Source organism: Styela clava, chromosome 5 (genome assembly GCF_964204865.1).
Source record: "Styela clava chromosome 5, kaStyClav1.hap1.2, whole genome shotgun sequence".
NCBI classification, from domain to species: domain Eukaryota; kingdom Metazoa; phylum Chordata; class Ascidiacea; order Stolidobranchia; family Styelidae; genus Styela; species Styela clava.
The window spans coordinates 6,668,854-6,685,963 of record NC_135254.1 but is presented as its reverse complement, the minus strand read 5'-3'; the positions used below and the strand labels follow the sequence as shown (position 1 = coordinate 6,685,963).

The 17,110-nt window shown below is 35.7% G+C and overlaps 1 protein-coding gene across 1 annotated transcript in view; it reads left to right on the top strand.

The window, feature by feature from the left end:
* The first annotated feature begins 1,516 nt into the window (after positions 1-1,516).
* LOC120344308 (E3 ubiquitin-protein ligase rnf213-alpha-like) overlaps positions 1,517-17,110 on the top strand; it is a 79,686-nt gene continuing 64,092 nt past the window's right edge. The window contains exon 1 of the mRNA XM_039413450.2: positions 1,517-1,602. The gene's annotated coding sequence lies outside the window, so the exon portion shown is untranslated. The remainder of the gene's footprint in view (positions 1,603-17,110) is intronic.

Sequence of the window (17,110 nt, the reverse complement as noted above, 5' to 3'; positions counted from 1 at the left end):
CGAAAAGGAAAACAATCCGCATTTCTTGTCGTCGAATTGAAATCAATGGGTTTATATACCCAACGGGACATGCATATACAGCCAGCTGAACGCATATACAGACATCCCCTATGTTAATGAAATACGTTAAAATGCAGATTTGAAAGTACGACTCGAAACTCCGACTGAAACTCAAAAACACCTAAAACGCGAAAACTCTCATTATATAAATTTATTTGCCATAAAATCAGATTCATCATTTTGTTGGTCTCGGGCTCTTTTTTTATGCCTCGCGGTCAAATGAAATTAAACTTTGGTTTGGTGATTTAAATAAATTGGTTACCTTGCCAACCTAGCATGGCCCAGGCGGATATGTATGTATAGCTGGAAGAAATTTCAGCCCGAATATTCTTACTCATAACACATGGATTCTATGCGCATGTAATGTTCACTTATCTAATAAGGTTTTGTAAAACCGAAACCACAAATAGTGTGAAATAGTAAAAATAATATACGAAAGGTTTAATATTATGCACCACCATGTCAAAACGTACTGATATTGTTCAATTATTATAAAATCCTATCTGTAAGAGTTCTCCTATCGCTTCATGGTTTGTAATGCTGCCTTGAAGGTGAGATTATATAGGCTGTAGAACTTTTTTCCGAAATGAACAAAGGTGAACAATTCTTGATTTATAATTCTCGTCTGACCCATATGTTCATATTACAAAAATGGGGGTGTTATTTTATTTATCAAGATTTAATTTCAATAATGACATCCCTGTGGGTGTGTTCGACCCGCTAAGTCATTTTTGAACCGATATCCATGTTTTTATATGAATACTAGAGGAACAGCGGGATCGTACGAGGTTTTTATTCACCTTGACCACAGATTTCGTATTTGAAACAATTAACTATCAAAATGCATTAGTTTTGAAATTTCTTTCAGTGTTCCATCGATCGTTTAAGAAACTTATGCGGTAGTTTTGATTTATAATCTAAGAGATTTACTTAAAAGTAATTCTCGAGATCTTCAAGTCAATTCTCTCAAATTGCAAAACTGTGGATGAATATGAATCTATAAAAACGATTATTTAAACTATGATTGGTGACGGAATAAAAAAATATGGTTTCTATCTTTAGATACGTAGTTGATTCAAAAATTAGACCGTATTGGGTTTTTATCACTCAAGTTGTTAAATAGGTTGTCAGTGATTTTTCAAGAATCCGGTTAGTAGTGTACATGATTGAATATGTTTAAAAGTAGGTCGGCACTGATAAAAGAGTTGTAACGAGACCATTAAACACAAAAACAGGCTGAATAAACATATCTTACCGACAGAGTGAGCAAGCAGTGACGCCACGTGTTTGCTTTTGTACCTACTTTACTTTGTTTTCTATGACTTTTTGCAAAGCTACAAAAAAATGTTAAGCGACAAAAAAAAAACGCAAATAAGATCCTGACTGAAATTTATTTTAAAGGACTGGGGCCTCTTTATCTTCGTCATTTTGAAACGAATGTGGCACCGTTGCAACTCGACTTTCTTCTCCTCTTGTTTTGAAAAAGTACGGTAACCAAAACATTCAAGAACAAATTCTACAGCTTTTATGGAATTCTAGTAGGTATGAGATATAATTAGTTTTGTAATGCAAATTATTTTAATCTCTTTTTGTATAGTTTTACTGGGATTTGTTTGGATAGGTTGTCTGTATGCTTTTTTCGCTTGATTATTTTATTTGTATATGAACCTGAACGTGTCCGTTAGATCTTAATTTGTTAGTTTACGGATAAGATTTGTGTTTGGTAGCATGCAATGTTTATACCGTCAACTTATATGCCTATGTAGGCATCCAAGTCTACATATACAGCCAATTAGGTAATGTGCAATTTAGCATTAAACTTTATATTTTATTATGTATTATTTCGAGAAGCCTAGAGATGGCGTTTTTATTTAAAAAATAATCCCTTTGTGGCCGTGTCATTTTCGTTTTCAGTTTCGCAAATCGACCTATCACAAATGTGTGTTGTTATATTATCAGTTGTTATCATCCAAGACATTTGGTAATTAATATTTTGTAGCATATGACTGACTTTGCATGTTTCTAGCGCGGAAAGGTTACGTAGATTCATCCACAAGTCCGTGAAAATGGCTGTATACTTTGCTTTTAATTTTTGTCCTAGATTAATTGATACTCGTGTAGAGTGAAATGAAAGTGAATATTAAAAAATAAAATGGTATCTTTTTTTCTGGTAGTAAATCTAAAAAACATACTCTCCATTTTGTCTGTTTTGCAACTCAACAAAAAAAAAATCAACAAAATGAATGTCCCAGTGGAAATTGCGAAAGGCCATTTCCAAATTTTTGTGCCAATGGCGATCGTAGGTACATATATATGTTGTGGTCGTGAATATATCCGACCAAAATCATGTGTATTTGAGAACTCGATTTTAGTCCTCAAAATGTATTTTATATATGCTTAGGTGTATTGTTTGTTTTTTCATTATATAATATGCGTTGCAATGATAGATAATTTATAATATACCTATATGCATGTGATGAAAAGAAAAAACACGGGCATTTTCACTCAATCTATTTGCGACCCTTCGCGAACGGATATTCAATATCACTAGAAAATTTTGGTTTCTGAATAACCCTTGAATAACGTAATTGTGCATATACATAGCTGGAGTACGTTGGTACAGTTTATTATTCAATACATTTGTGCTTGGACACAAGCACTTGTCCATTTTTTGAAATTGTGCATAATTCATTACAATGCACCACCGGTATGCCAAACAGGAATTTCATTCAATGAAGAGTGTATTGCTAACTGAATACCATTGCAATTTAGTTTAATATGACCAAAGCCACTCTAGATTCAATCCCGACAGGAAAGCAAACTTGTCACAGAGTATAATAACGTTGAACAGGCGTGGAATTTAACCAATAATACTATATATATACTTTGTCAGATGTAATTTACAAAAATAATAAATGAACGTGAAAGAATGTGTTTCTCAATCAGAAGCGCCGCCGCAGCGCGCGTCAAATTACGCTCACTGAGAGAAATTGAAGCAACGCCGCCCGTCGCCAGATATTTTGGTACCCACATACAGAATGAACTCTGTTTTTAGAGTTCATTCTGTATGTGGCTAATAAAGTATATGACGCACGCAAATATTCAATAATCTAAATTACTTAGAGTTCAGTATCTTGGTGATAAAATATATGGAGAGTGCTATCTGTATATGATTACTAAAATATATGGCGCGCGCAAAAGTTCATTGATATTAAAGTCTTGGAGTTCTATCTGAAATAGGAATTAATAGTAATAACGATTGGTGAAAGTAAATCAAGTATAAAATCAATTTACTGGCAAAAATGCGTTTGGTTTTCAGGTTCACAAACAATATAAAAATGGCACGTACATTCTATTTTTGCTTTGTGCCCATTTTATTTCTTATTGTCGGAAGATTAGGTAATATTGAATCATAGGTTATCATAAGCTACATTATATATTTCTCACGTAATAATTTAGGCAAACTTACACAATTGCCCAGTTCGCGACTAGCACCCGTGTCCAAAATATATAAAAAGGCTTTCACCTTTTATTGAGTGAATTAAAAGTGAATATTAAAAAATATAGTCAGTAGTATGATTTTATCGTTTTGTTTGAAATATTTAACGACATCGATAAAATGTCATTAAGAATCACAAAGTAAACGCGACGAAAGACTGAAAAACATTTGTTATTGATGGAGCTAACAAGCGAGGCGTCTTTTGTTTACATATAGCAGTGCATCAACTTAACTATATATAACTTTGTGATGTTCAGCAATACTTTTTCTTCAACCTTGCCATGGATGGAATACAAAGAACAAAAACATCCAGACTTTCTGTTTCCGCGTAATATTGGCGGGCACAAAGCTATCTTGTTACGTGAAGAGCGGGCTTTCAATTTGCTGATAACTCGTGTCTTCACGATTGACCGCGTTTGGTTTTGAATTTCAAATTTTGGGAGCGAGCGCCTCGCTTTTAGCTGCGGCAAGTATCCACTCGTTTGAAGGAATACGCGGTCAAGCGTGAAGACGCGAGCAATCATCCAAGTTTATATATACAGCCAAACAACTCATGTGCAATCATGTTGCATTTTAGTTATTTTAAAAACCACTGGTCGCTTATAAATTAGTTGTGTACCTCGAACGACCTCAATTTCAATGGACAAAATGAAAAATGCATTTTTTATTCATCTGCGCACGGAATATGTCGTAACTATGACTATTGTACGGCGTTTGTTTCTGAAGCCAAAAACGCCGAAATTCTAAAAATGCACAAGCCACTAAGAAGAAAAAACACAATATTGACTACGATGCGTACACGTAATTGGAAAACCCATTGAGTGGATCTTTTTTGAAAGCATCATTTCTTTTTATTATTTTACAGTTGTGATGTATTGAATTTTCCGCAAAACCCCCACAAAATAAATGGGACGTCATAGCAGTGCATGTCTTTCCGAGCATCTACTCATTTGTTTACTTCCCTATAGCATATGATAGCCCTCTCATGTGAAGACGAAAGCTAGATTGTTGTCTGTTAAATCGTGATATGCATTTTATAGATTTCAAGTTGTTTATCACGGATTAGCTAGGTAAGATTACGGTGGGGTAGGTAGCATGTCATTCATACACAGTCTACTCATATGCTTGTGCTGAAATCCAAGTTTACATACACAGCCAATCAAGTTATGCGCGAATTCTCATTTTCCGAGTAGAGCTGAACTAGGTGTTTCGTCATATTTACCATTTGAGCGCTAAGGATAATATGTGTTTACCGCCAATATATGCGTATATGGCCAATTCATATACATCTGTCGCGTGCAACTACGTTCTTCTTTTGGTGTAGGAAACGTGACATGACTTTGAGCAAAATCAAATAACAAATATTAATTTGAGTGTATTTGTTGATTCGTTTACACACCAAAACAGTTCTAGCCATAACTTCTAAAAGTTTTTGTTGCAGTCATCAGAATGATTTTAGGTATTTTTTGCAATTAATTTTCTCATTACGAACGAGTCAGCGAAGGTTAAAATAAATTCGAAACGATAATCTAACTATTATGAGTTGACTGAACGGTGTCTTAATTGTAGCATAGCTCTATTGTGAATGTTTCAAGTATCGTCTTGTGGTAATCTCTATTAAAAGGGGGTCCCGACAACCCCTTCAACTTTCATCCTTATTACTTATCGATCTTGATCGGTAAGTATGTTGATAGGCATTTGCTTGTTTGTTTGTCTGTCTGTTAGGCACTTTCGTATGTTACACGATATCTCACGAAAGCGACGTTGAATCTGCTCCGAATTTTGCATGTGCATACATATCTCGGACCAGAAACCTATTGATTTTGGATAAATTATGTCGTATAATTAGCGAGTTATTAATAAGATAAAGATGGGACACGCGGTGTCGCTATTGAGTCAGAGCGAAGGATACACGCCGCTAGATCGATAAGTCGGCGGTCTCTGATCGCTATCTCGTTTATTTCACTTTATTGGGACAGTCTGCAATCCCGGCATTAATGGAATCCATATAATTTGCTACGGACCAGTCGTATAAAATTCTCACGATTTGTTCATTGGCATTCGTAGCAATTTGTTGAACGCGCTGCGTTAATTATCGGATATGGTAACCTGACGCGTTATCGGTTTTCACAGAAATCCTGGCTTACGACATATTTCAAACGCTATTTCCTCATAAGAATTGAGTTATTCCCTATGTCAAAGACCAACGCCCGTGCTTACATCAGGCTGTAGCAGGCAGTGGAATAGATAAATGGTGGATTATTCGAACTTGCGCAGTTACGATGCCCGAGGTTTGGGCTCGTTCGACATGGGTAGGAATTCCTGGTTTAGCAAAAAGGCTATGGGTTATAACTATCTTGCAACAATGTGAGAGGCAAAATGGTTGGTGTATTCAATTTTTAGTTTTTGACATTTTACTTTACAAGATTGTGCCAGCAATCTTAGGAACCGTTTGTCTTGACCTATACAATGGGTACAAACGTAACTAAATGGAATAAATTCTTTACTTAAATACAAATATTTTATGACAACCTCAAGTGCCTGGTAATAACTACAATCACACTTATTCTTCTTATGATATTCAGCAAGGTAACAATCTTTTTTCACTGTTATATTTCTATAATCTGATGACAAATAATGATTTAAATGCCGTGTCAAGAGCAACATTCGGTTCCAAGTATTACGGGCAGGGATGGCCATTTCCGAATACTAAACTATTCCGAATACATTCTAAAATAATGTTTTCGAATCTGGAATTCCGAATACATTCTAAAATCGAAAATAACACATTTTTGTTTTAGTTGATTAAAACCCAGTAAATTAGGAAATAAGCTTCAATAGATATATCAGAATGAAGCCACAAACCAACAGTATATGTACACAAAGTAATTGATAGTTTATAGCTATCAATAAAAAATAATAGCAACTTGTGAGTGTTGTGACACAGTCAGTTTATTAACATTATTCACTTTGTACAAATGACCATATGAAAAGATAGCCAAGGAGTTGTCTGACGCTTTCTATCATTGGTACCAGGATATTACGATAATAGTCAAGTCTATTGACAAAAATACTACTTGTATTCAGATAATTGTGTATATTTTCTGAGAGTAATAAAATTTATTGGCAATACAGGCAACAACAATCGAAAATCCATTATGCCTTTAAAAATTCTAATATTTAGGCCTGAGGTATTTTACTACCTACCAGTATATTGTTATTATGTGTAACATAATGTTGTGTTTGGAATTAGAAATAAATTAGTAGAGAATAGCTGACCACCACTGCCAGCGCGCAGCCAGGATTTTCGAAATCGGAAATTCCCATTGCCGCCTGTAACACCCACCGCCGTCTTTTCAGCGTATAATGATCATTCTGTTACGTAAAATATTCCATCCATGACAACTACGAGATTCTAAAATATCTTTATATATTAATTTAATATGTCCAACGTAACTCGCGGTTGCTTCTTCTTACGCCAAAAAAAAAAACATTACTATTTGGTCCACGGCGATCTGTGACCTAAAATTACGAGATAAACTGCCTGATGTATTTAATTTTAATACGTATTTTTGCAATCTTGCCAACTCGTTATCGCCGTTAGAAAAATCTCAAATAATTATATAAAATCCTGTTAAGTGTAGAGTATAATTCATTTCATACAATGGATATACATATAAAGTTTAGCAGTAAATTAAAAATACATATTCATCGCCGCGATTATGCCACCTCGACTTTTAACAACAAATAATATAACAACGAATATATATTTTTCTGTTGTGCAAAGTGATGAATTCGTGACCGACACGGGCATATTTAAAATGTCTTGCTTTATTAATTTAATTGTCTTCAATTTAACCTGCGGTTGCGTCAACAAAATAAAATCCTCACCACTCTTATATACCATTGCAATCCGCGATCATAAGAATAAAACATGTGGTAAACTGCCCGATTAAATATTGTTTTGATCCGTATTTTGCGAATTCGGCAAATATTTAGATGTACTTGTTAACAGTGACTCCGCTCGATCGAAATGCTGCCACTCTGATTATTTTTACATAAAACTGTTCGAGAAATCCATAAATATGCTGTAATATCTCAGAGTAAAATTTATTTCATCACAATAAAATTGATTGAATATACTTTAGATTAATTATATTATATACATCCTCACAACCCGGGAAAAAGTCGCGTTTCAAACCTTGTATCGTGTTAACATGGAAATATTCTACGGCAATTTAAAGTAATGGATAATCAGGCAAATCCCGCCCTCAATTAGTGACGATATGTTTCTAAACGCCGACCAAACATGTGTGCCAGAGGCACACGAAATTTTGCGATTTTCACTGCCTAGAAAAGAGTTTTTCGCGAATTTTCGCGGGCCTCAATAAAACTTATATTGTTTACGGTTTTATTTTCAGTATTCTAAATTGCCGCTTTTCAATCAAAAAGTTGCGTTGTCTTTAGAAACTCGCCGCCGATGAACGTATTTACCAGATTCACAATTCCGTGCGCGTACAAAAATAAAATAAATGTGATCGTTGAACAAATTTGTGGAAAATTTTCGTTTTAGAGTAAATAACACAATCGTAAAGGCGTTTACGGGCCTAAATAACACGTTACGCTGATGAGTGAGGAAAACAATCACGCGCAAGTTTCTATCGAGAATGTTTTCATTCAACGGAAACGTCTTGAAAGCGGCGTCGAAAATGTGTGACGTCACACAAATATCCGATATTCTTATGAACGTGAATTCCGATATTCGAATGACGAGATATTCGAATACATTCGAATACTTTATTCGAATTTGCCATCCCTGATTACGGGATATCTTGAATTTTAGATTAAAACTCCTGCATTCAGTATATGAGGGCATTCGTAAATATTTTATAAGTAAATCAGTGTCAACACACACAAGGCTAATATCAATCCCAGATGGATTAATCATTGGTGCTCCACAGTCAATGGGTTGATAAGCCTCAGAAAAGTTTAACACTGGCCATGTGTAATTGTAACAGCTTTGTGTGTATATTACAGGGGTAGATTGCATGGTCATGTATGATCTTGTATAATTCGACTAATAGTGCATATTTCAATGAAAGTTATCATATTCCATGAATTTACCGACATTATCCGTTTGGGCGAATATTCGGGTGCAGTACAGCATGATTGATGGCAATGATTGTGTAGTATATATAGTAAGACACATTTGAAATTTCGGCAGCACTTGGCTAGTTTTTATGATTCTGATGCTTCGTGAGTTGCGGAGCTACGGTTAAATTGTTAGCAAGTCCAGTTTTGTCAGATTAAGGGCGAATCGTACCCGGGCTGTAAGCTTTGATAAAACCCCGTTAAAATGTCTGTAATTCGAAGCGCCTCAAATGGAGATTATCTGAGCGTGCCGGTATGCTGCGTAAATGTTTAAGACAGGGATGGCGAATCTTTTTCAATGAATCGGTCAACATTTATATTTTTATCGCGGAACAGAAAAGAGTGGGTCACAGATATTTTATCAATATTTGTATCTATAAGAAACTTCTGAAACAAATCATATAAGCCTCTGTTTGTGTTGGAGTAGTTTTGTGCTTATACAGCACTTCTATCATGGACTTTTTATGGCACTTGATTTTATGACATTAGAGTAGGAAAACACGCACATAAATTACGTTCAGGATGAAGGGCAAATTATTTTACGGTTCCAAAGAGTTTGGAGGGAATTCCACTCTGATAGTGATTCACAAAGCTGTCACTTGCTGAGCAGCGAGCAATTTGAGGAAAGTGTGGAGCAGACGCTAATGAGTTAGTAATAAATGACAATTGAAGATTAGGCAAATGGGAAGCAGTTAAAAAAAAATTTAATATTAATAGATACAAAAGCTGAATGAGTTTTGGTTCCACCCTATCAGTTGATTTTGTCCAAATATAATCTAGAATACGATTTGACAGCAAATCATTTGAGAATGAATCCTGGCGATTTTTACCGAAAACATATCAACCAAGAAAATTTTCCACATTTGAAACAAGTCATGGCTTAAAATATGTCACTTTTTGATTCAACACATTTTTTATCTTTTTTTCTAGGCGGTTTCATGACCGCCATAAAAACGAAAACTTGGAAAATGGATATCGAGTTGCTAGCACTTCAAATTAAAGCGAATTTGGATAAAAGTAGTCGGAAAACAATCCAGCAGCAAATAGCTCATTGAATTCGTTTATATTAGGTGTGACAATAAATTTGAATAACAAATTTCAGAAATTTATGCGTTTATTAACTCATCATTTCTGCAAGGACCCCTAATAATGCCATGAGATCAATTACAACAAGAGAGCAATGCTCAAATATATGGACACGCAGAACAATTCCCCAAAAATCATATGCGGTGATCAACGACTAACCTCCCGGCGGTTACTTACCAGTACCTGTATCGGGGTACCGAGACGGTACAGGGACTGTCATAGATATTTTAGGTCCTGTGACAATTGAAACATCAGTTGAAATATCTCGTGATATGAGTCAATTATGTACCGTATTATCGGATCAGGTACCGAACCACAGTCAAACATTTCACATAAAAACGTTACTAAATAACATGCGTCAACTTAACACCAGTCGAATCGGGGTACAATTTTTGGTTCAGTGACTGTCATAGCCGTTTAGGGCTGATGGACAATTCGACTACACGGACAACTCACCAGGCCTAGGGTGGTGTAGCCAGTCTGCGGACAATTTCATTCAAACCGCTATAAAACAAAAACCAATATATCTAACCCGTTAATTTTTTCACCGTGGGTGCATTGGCGGCATTTATTCTACACGCTAAACCTCGTATTAACTTTCTACGACAAAGGGTTGAAGCTATACAAATCCCAAAAGTAAGGCACTCGAAAGACGTATTTGCGACCGAACGACCAGTGTGCGACCACGGATTTCAAGCCTTGATCATCGTTTATGCTGCGTCGAGACTATCGCATACGCAGCCATACAGCAATCAAACAGACAAAACACGGTGGTCGCAAATTGGTTGACAATTGTTGGTCTTGTGACAGCGTGAAAACATTGGGCTTCTAATTGCATTTCTGACCGTCATATATTTCAATAACACGGTTATTTCGAACAAAACTCGTTAAATTATAAACAAAGCACCACATCACAGCAATCAAAGAGACGAAAACACGGTGGCCGCAAATTGGTTGACAAAGATATTATCGACGTATCGGAAATGCACACCCCCTATTCCCCCTCCTTCAAATGTAGAAACGCGAAACTTTCAAATATGGTTAAAAGAAACACAACTCTACCCACCTGCCAAGTTTCATCTTTTTATTTCTCATATTTGTATGGATTTTCAAGCTTTTGACAGCTACGAGTTAGTTCAGTGTCACCGCGCTGTGTTACGGTACCAGAACTTCTCTATCTTTAGAAGGTCCTGTCTTGTGACAGCGTGAATTGAAATTGCAAGATGGTCCGTTGGACACAAAATGGCGTCCGATATCCGCAGAACGTTTAGTGACGTCATAGCAAACAAAAACAAATCTTACAGAGCTAACAGAAATATTTGAAATAAATAAAAGTAATAGCCTTCTGGAGAAAAATTTCATCTTCAACCACTGAAAATTTCAAAGCAATTAGTCCAGTAATCAAAGAGAAAAGCGACTTTTTAAAAAAGTGTCAAAAACAAGAACAAGAACAAGAACAACAACAACAACATAATATTGAAACGATCGTTATGTCCACTACGTGTCCAAAAAGACACTATTTTGTGCCTGAAACTAATAGAAAGCCTATGTTGGATGAAGGTGCGGCCCACGGTTTTATCCAGTTATTGATATCTGGCTACGGACCAGTCGAGTAATATTATCACGACTGCTAGTGGCATTCGCAGCAATTTGTTGAACGCTCTGCGTTAATATTTGTATATTACAGCAGTATTCTACAGCTTTTATGGAATTCTACTAGGTATGTGTTACAATTAGTTTTGTAATGCAAAGTATTTTAAACTCCTTTTGTATAGTTTTACAAAACTTTGTTTGGAAAATGTGTTTGCCTATATGCCTCATTACCTAGGGTATTTTATCGGTATATGAACCGGAACGTATCCATTAGATCTTAATCTGCTATTTTACGCATATGATATGGATAAGGTTGGTAGCATGCAATGTATATACCGTCAACACGTCTACTAATGTAGGTATCAAAGTCTACATCTACAGCCAATCAAGTAACGTGCAAGTTAGCATTAAATTTTCATTTCATTTTGTATTGTTTTGAGAATAGAAATGTCGTTTTTATTTAAAAAAAACTAATCTCGTTGGGGCTGTACACAAATGTGTATTATTATGTAATCAATTGTTATCATCCAAGAGATTTAATAATTAAGGTTTTTGTAGCATGTGACTGACTTTGCATGTTTCTAGCGCGGAAAGGTTATGTAGATTCATCCACAAGTTCGTGAAATTGGGTGTATACTTTGCTTTTAATTTTCTCCCTAGATTGATTGATACTCGTGTAGTACTCGTGTAGTAATAATATCCTTGGGCGTGGAATTTAACCAATAATACTATAACTATGTCAGGTATAATTTACAAAATGTTAAATTAATGTGAAAGAACGTGTCGCTCAATCGGAAGCGCCGCCATGGCGTGCTTGAAAAAACGCTCGCCGAGAGAAACTGAAATACCCACATACAGATTGAACTCTGTTTTAGAGTTCAATCTGTATGTGGGTAATAAAATACATGGCGCACGCAAATACTCATTTATCTAAATGTCTTAGGAGTTCATTCTGCATGTGGGTAATAAATTATATGGCGCACTCAAAAGTTCATTAATCTAAATGTCTTGGGAGTTCATTCTGTATCTGGGTAATAAATTATATGGCGCACGCAAAAGTCCATTGATGTTGTGGTCTTAGAGTTCTAAAATATATAAAAAGGCTTTCACCTTTTATTGAGTGAATTAAAAGTGAATATTAAAAAATATAGTCAGTAGTATGATTTTATCGTTTTGTTTGAAATATTTAACGACATCGATAAAATGTCATTAAGAATCACAAAGTAAACGCGACGAAAGACTGAAAAACATTTGTTATTGATGGAGCTAGCAAGCGAGGCGTTTTTTGTTTACATATAGCAGTGCATCAACTTAACTATATATAACTTTGTGACGTACAGCAATACTTTTTTTCCAACTCTGCTATGGATGGAATACAAAGAACAAAAACATCCAGACTTTCTGTTTCCGCGTATTATTGACGGGCACAAAGCTATCTTGTTACGTGAAGAGCGGGCTTTCAATTTGCTGATAACTCGTGTCTTCACGATTGACCGCGTTTGGTTTTGAATTTCAAATTTTGGGAGCGAGCGCCTCGCTTTTAGCTGCGGCAAGTATCCAATCGTTTGAAGCAATACGCGGTCAAGCGTGAAGACGCGAGCAATCATCCAAGTTTATATATACAGCCAAACAACTCATGTGCAAATTCCTGTGCTATCATGTTGCATTTTAGTAATTTTAAAAACCACTGGTTGCTTATAAATTAGTTGTGTACCTCGAACGACCTCAATTTCAATGGACAAAATGAAAAATGCATTTTTTATTCATCTGCGCACGGAATATGTCGTAACTATGACTATTGTACGGCGTTTGTTTCTGAAGCCAAAAACGCCGAAATTTTAAAAATGCACAAGCCACTAAGAAGAAAAAACACAATATTGACTACGATGCGTACACGTAATTGGAAGCCCCATTGAGTGGATCTTTTTTGAAAGCATCATTTCTTTTCATTATCTTACTGTTGTGATGTATTGAATTATCCGCAAAACCACCACAAAATAAATGGGACGTCATAGCAGTGCATGTCTTTCCGAGCATCTACTCATTTGTTTACTTCCCTATAGCATATGATAGCCCTCTCATATGAAGACGAAAGATAGATTGTTGTCTGTTAAATGGTGATATGCATTTTATAGATTTCAAGTTGTTTATCACGGACTAGCTAGGTAAGATTACGGTGGGGTTGGTAGCATGTAATTCATATACAGTCTACTCATATGCTTGTGCTGGAATCCAAGTTTACATACACAGCCAATCAAGTTATGTGCGAATTCTCATTTTCCGAGTAGAGCTGAACAAGGTGTTTCGTCATATTTACCAAAACGTTGAGCGCTAAGGATAATATTTGTTTATCGCCAAAATATGCGTATATGGCCAATTCATATACATCTGTCGCGTGCAACTAGGTTCTTCTTTTAGTGTAGGAAACGTGACTTGACTTCGAGCAAAATCAAATAACAAATATTAATTTGAGTGTATTTGTTGATTAGTTTACACACCAAAACAGTTCTAGCCATAACTTCTAACAGTTTTTGTTGCAGTCATCAGAATGATTTTAGAAATTTTTTGCAATTAATTTTCTCATTACGAAGGAGTCAGCGAAGGTTAAAAAAAATTCGAAACGATAATCTAACGATTATGAGTTGACTGAACGGTGTCCTAATTGTAGCATAGCTCTATTGTAAATGTTTCAAGTATCGTCTTGTGGTAATCTCTATTAAAAGGGGGTCCCGACAACCCCTTCAACTTTCATCCTTATTACTTATCGATCTTGATGGGTAAGTATCTTGATAGGCATTTGCTTGTTTGTTTGTCTGTCTGTTAGACACTTTCGTATGTTACACGATATCTCACGAAAGCGACGTTGAATCTGCTCCAAATTTTGCATGTGCATACATATCTCGGACCAGAAGCCTATTGATTTTGAAAAATTATGTCGTATAATTAGCGAGTTATTAATTAGATAGTGATGGGACACGTGGTGTCGCTATTGAGTCAGAGCGAGGGATACACGCCGCTAGATCGATAAGTCGGCGGTCTCTGATCGCGGACCAGTCATATGAAATTATCACGAGTTGTTCATTGGCATTCGTAGCAATTTGTTGAACGCGTTGCGTTAATAATCGGATATGGTAACCTGACGCGTTATCGGTTTTCACAGAAATCCTGGCTTCCGTCATATTTCAAACGCTATTTCCTCATAAGAATTGAGTCATTCCCTATGTCACAGCAAAGACCAACGCCCGTGCTTACATCAGGCTGTAGCAGGCAGTGGAATAGATAAATGTTGGATTATTCGAACTTGCGCAGTTACGGTGCCCGAGGTTTGGGCTCGTTCGACATGGGTAGGAATTCGTGGTTTAGCAAAAAGGCTATAAGTTATAACTATCTTGCAGCAATGTGAGAGGCAAAATGGTTGGTGTATTCAATTTTTAGTTTTTGACATTTTACTTTACAAGATTGTGCCAGCAATCTCAGGAACCGTTTGTCCTGACCTATACAATGGGTACAAACGTAATTAAATGGAATAAATTCTTTACTTATAAACAAATATTTTATGACAACCTCAAGTGCCTGGTAATAACTACAATCACACGTATTCTTCTTATAATAATCAGCAAGATAACAATCTTTTTTCACTGTTATATTTCTATAATCTGATGACAAATAATGATATAAATGCCGTGTCGAGAGCAACATTCGGTTCCAAGTATTACGGGATATCTTGAATTTTAGATTAAAACTCTAGCATTCAGTATATGAGGGCATTCGTAAATATTTTATAAGTAAATCAGTGTCAACACACACAAGGCTAATATCAATCCCAGATTGATTTATCATTGGTGCTCCAGAGTCAATGGGTTGATAAGCCTCAGAAAAGTTTAACACTGGCCATGTGTAATTGTAACAGCTTTGTGTGTATATTACAGGAGTAGATTGCATTGTCATGTATTGTCTTGTAAAATTTGACTAATAGTGCATATTTCAATGAAAGTTATCATATTCCATGAATTTACCGACATTATCCGTTTGGGCGAATATTCGGGTGCAGTACAGCATGATTGATGGCAATGATCGTGTAGTATATATAGTAAGACACATTTGAAATTTCGGCAGCACTTGGCTAGTTTTTATGTTTCTGATGCTTCGTGAGTTGCGGAGCTACGGGTAAATTGTTAGCAAGTCCAGTTTTGTCAGATTAAGGGCGAATCGCACCTGGGCCGTAAGCTTTGATAAAACCACGTTAAAATGTCTGTAATTCGAAGCGCCTCAAATGAAGATTATCTGAGCGTGCCGGTATGCTGCGTAAATGTTTAAGACAGGGATGGCGAATCTTTTTTAATGAATGGGTCAACATTTATATTTTTATCGCGGAACAGAAAAGAGTGGGTCACAGATATTTTAACAATATTTGTATCTATAAGAAACTTCTGAAACAAATCATATAAGCTTCTGTGTGTGTTGGAGTAGTTTTGTGCTTTACTTATACAGCACTTCTATCATGGACTTTTTATGGCACTTGATTTTATGACATTAGAGTAGGAAAACACGCATATAAATTATGTTTAGGATGAAGCGGCAAATTATTTTACGGTTCCAAAGAGTTTGGAGGGAATTCCCCTCTGATAGTGATTCACAAAGCTGTCACTTGCTGAGCAGCGAGCAATTTGAGGAAAGTGTGGAGCAAACGCTAATGAATTAGTAATAAATGACAATTGATGATTAGGCAAATGGGAAGCAGTTAAAAAAAAATTTAATATTAATAGATACAGATATCGGTTCATATACCGATAAAATACCCTAGCTAATGAGGCATATAGGCGAACCCATTTTCCAAACATGAACCGGAACGTATCCATTAGATCTTAATCTGCTATTTTACGCATATGATATGGATAAGGTTGGTAGCATGCAATGTATATACCGTCAACACGTCTACTAATGTAGGTATCAAAGTCTACATCTACAGCCAATCAAGTAAGGTGCAAGTTAGCATTAAATTTTCATTTTATTTTGTATTGTTTTGAGAATAGAAATGTCGTTTTTATTCAAAAAAAAAAAAAAAATCTCGTTGTGGCTGTGTTATTATCGTTTTCAGTTTCGCAAATCGACCTATCACAAATGTGTATTATTATGTAATAAATTGTTATCATCCAAGACATTTAATAATTAAGGTTTTTGTAGCATGTGACTGACTTTGCATGTTTCTAGCGCGGAAAGGTTATGTAGATTCATCCACAAGTTCGTGAAATTGGGTGTATACTTTGCTTTTAATTTTTTCCTTAGATTGATTGATACTCGTGTAGTACTCGTGTAGTAATAATATCCTTGGGCGTGGAATTTAACCAATAATACTATAACTATGCCAGCTATAATTTACAAAATATTAAATTAATGTGAAAGAACGTGTCGCTCAATCGGAAGCGCCGCCATGGTGTGCTTGAAAAAACGCTCGCCGAGAGAAACTGAAGTACCCACATACAGATTGAACTCGGTTTTAGAGTTCAATCTGTATGTGGGTAATAAATTACATGGCGCACGCAAATACTCATTTATCTAAATGTCTTAGGAGTTCGTTCTGTATGTGGGTAATGAAGTATATGGCGCACGCAAATATTCATTGATCTAAATTTCTTGGAGTTCATTCTGCATGTGGGTAATAAATTATATGGCGCACTCAAAAGTTCATTAATCTAAATGTCTTGGGAGTTCATTCTGTAT